This window comes from Cebus imitator, unplaced genomic scaffold (assembly GCF_001604975.1).
Source record: "Cebus imitator isolate Cc_AM_T3 unplaced genomic scaffold, Cebus_imitator-1.0 Scaffold157, whole genome shotgun sequence".
Classification (NCBI taxonomy): Eukaryota; Metazoa; Chordata; class Mammalia; order Primates; family Cebidae; genus Cebus; species Cebus imitator.
The window spans coordinates 46985-50369 of NW_016107472.1; positions in this window are offsets into that span (position 1 = coordinate 46985).

Consider the following 3385-nt stretch of genomic DNA (forward strand, 5'->3'; position numbering starts at 1 on the left):
TTTTGAGACAGAGTTTTGCTTTTGTTGCCCAGTCTGGAGTGTAATGGTGCAATCTCAGCTCACCACAACCTCTGCCTCCCAGGTTCAAGCGATTCTCCTGCCTCAGTCTCCTGAGTAGCTGGGATTACAGGCATGTGCCACCACGCCCTGCTAATTTTGTATTTTTAGTAGAGATAGGGTTTCCCCATGTTGGTTAGTCTGGTCTCAAACTCCCAACCTCAGGTGATTCACCCGCCTTGGCCTCCCAAAGTTCTGGTATTATAGGCATGAGCCACCTTAAATCTTCTTGAAGTTACTACAGCCAGACAGGGAGGGGTTTGTAACAGTGTGGAAGTTGCAAAAACCATGGTAGCATGATCATTTGTCTGCATGCCTGTGATCAGAAACAGCAATCAATAATCAGATCATAGTTCCCTGCTATTTGGAGGACAAGGTTCTTTTTGCCCACTCTGGCTCCTGCAGGCTGCTCTAAGAATTCAAACACAGCTGTATGCCACATTACTGAGAATAGGGAATGGGTAGTTGCTATTATGCTAAGAGCTGACACGACAAAATAAACTTAATAATTTACCATCCACGCCTTCTCCTGGAAGTTGCACACTTTCAATAGATTCCAGAGTTCCAAAATAATTACATCAGGCAGACTCTGCCAGTGCAGTTGTTGTCTAAGTGGGGAAACAGATTCTTGGTGCTTCCTACTCCACCATATTTCTGAAATCCTCCCCTTTTTTCCATTAGTTTTTATTGCTCCTTCTGGAAATCAGAGAGCTGCGTGTATAGAATATGGAGGATCAGAGAGATGTGGGAGTGTTTTCATGACAGAAGCATGAATGTCTGGGAAAGTGAAGATCTAGAGGCTCAAAAGTTGCCTGGAGACTCTAGACTGGGTGGGAAATGTTTCAACTGTTGTACCCTAGGCATTTAGGGACACATATCATGGGGAATAAGATGGAGGGGTAGTGGAGGCACTTTAACGTTTTCATAGTTGACATTCCATCATAGAACAGGCCGTGTGTTTTCTTTCTTTCTTCGTCTTCTTTTTTTTTTTGCAAATGTATATCATTATTTTTGTCATAAATTGGGGTTTGTGTGTTCACACACTGTGCTCCTCTTGGGTGAGTGCCTTCATAATGATTTGATCTCTGCCCTAGAGCACAAAGGAGCTGATTTATCTTCATATCTTGTTTTCCAAGATGTTCAGCACGTATAAAGTGTATCTGCAACCCATTTTCTTTTTCTTTTTTTTTGAGATGGAGTCCCGCTTTGTCACCCAGGCTGGAGTGCAGTGGCACAATCTCGGCTCACTGCAACCTCTGCCTCCCGGGTTCAAGCAATTCTCCTGCCTCAGCCTCCCAAGTAGCTGGAACTACGGGCATATGCCACCATGTCCAGCTAATTTTTTGTATTTTTAGTAGAGATGGGGTTTCACTGTGTTATCCAGGATGGTCTCAATTTCCTGACCTCGTGGTCCGTCCATCTGCCTCGGCCTCCTATGCTGGGATTACAGGCGTGAGCCACAGCACCTGGCCTGCAATCCATTTTCTGCAGGTTACATTGTCTAATCCTCAAAAGTTCAATTCTCCCCAGCAGACAGGACTTGTAGAACTTTGTATGTTAATGACAATAATCTTGAATTCCATGAAGCTTTTGCTGCTTCCACAGCTCCTTTGCAATCTTGTCATTGATGTTCAGATATCCTACTGCATTGCTATGATTGAAATATCATTCCTGGAGTAGAGCAAAATGACAGACTATTACAAAGTAGTTGGTTTGAAAAAGGACAAATATGACCATCTAAGAAGGGCGTTTAAGATCACTAGAACTCTTGGGAGTTCAAAAACTCAGCTTCATTGGAATGGCTTCACTATCCCTGGAAATGCCCATTTTCTCCTTTTTCCTATCTTATTTTCCCTATGTTTCTCTTAAACGGGCTCCAACTGTTTCTTATGTTTTCAAGATGCTATATGAAAGTGCTGATGTTCATAAGGTTCTAGTCATATTAGGGTACTTAATAGAACCATAGCAAGTAGCTCAAGCAAATGGATTGTGCCTCTTATTCATTCTGACCAAACGCATGAAATGAGACATTAGATAACACTAGGTAATTCAACATAATCATGCTCCCTATGTAAAGTAGTTACAAATAATATTTATACACATTTTATATTATGGTTATCATCTTTAATAACTAAATTTTCTTATATTCAGTTGATGTAACATTTTAATCCAGTCCATATCATTTGATCATTTTACTGTTATTAATATCAGTGCAGTAGATCTTTAAAGGGGATATTTATATTAAGCACATGTCAAGAGTAAGATTATAGCCAACACATTAGGAAAAGCAATGGCAAGTAGCTGAAAGACCATCAGACCTGGAGCAGAAGACTAGTTTTGTCTTAACTCTGCTATATCCTTGTTGCATATGCTTTGGCTGGTTTATCAATCTTTTGAGCCTCAGTCCCCGTATTTGGAAAAGATGAAGTTGTAATAAATAAATTCTATGATCATTTCCAGCTCCAATTGTCCACGGTTTTATGAATTCTAAGATCCTTTCAAAAACTTAAGTATTTGGGCTGCAGACTAGGAAACTGACTTAATAAAGGCATAGAGATGGAAAATTGGTGGTCACATTATGCCTGTAGAAAACTTACATTTAGCCAGCCCATTTTTATGTAAAGTGAATGCAAATAGTTTTTAGATAGAGCATGCACTATTCAGTTTGGTCACAGTTTTCTCCACCCCCTGTTGTTTGACGCCAGGATACTTCATACCTTTATAATACCTGTCTTGCCCTGCAGGGCTTTGAGTTTGCAACTCCTGGAAGAAGGTGGCACTGTGGCAATTGAATGGCTCCCTCACCTGAACCCCTAAACCTAGTACCTAGGTTTCCATGGAAGTCTTCCTTCAAAGTATTGTTGAAAGGCAGCCTTATTTGTTCGCAAGATCTAGTGATGGTTTCCATGTTATGCACATAAACACCTTGTCAGGCATCAGAGACAGGTTGGAAAGGATGATTGATGGGAGTGGGCTTGTGAAATCACACCTGCTGTCACAGCAGATGGGGAAAAAAGCCGGAGTAACCTGTGGAATTGCTGATTCTTTTTGAAAATTCACTCATAAAAACATAATTTTAGCTCTTTTACATACTTTAGATAGAGCCAGTATTACAAACCAAACTCTAGGGGAGCAACTAATATATATATGAGTTTGCAGGAGTATAATTTCAATAAAATAGCAAGAAGCCTTTACCAACCAGGTGAACTGGTATTTGAGCACTGGGGTGGTGAAGCAGCTCTTTCTTTGCCAAGCAAAAATATGTCATTCAAGCTGCATTTGCTGGCTGGCTGCCCACTGGGCCTATAAGCATGTCCTCAGTGAATGT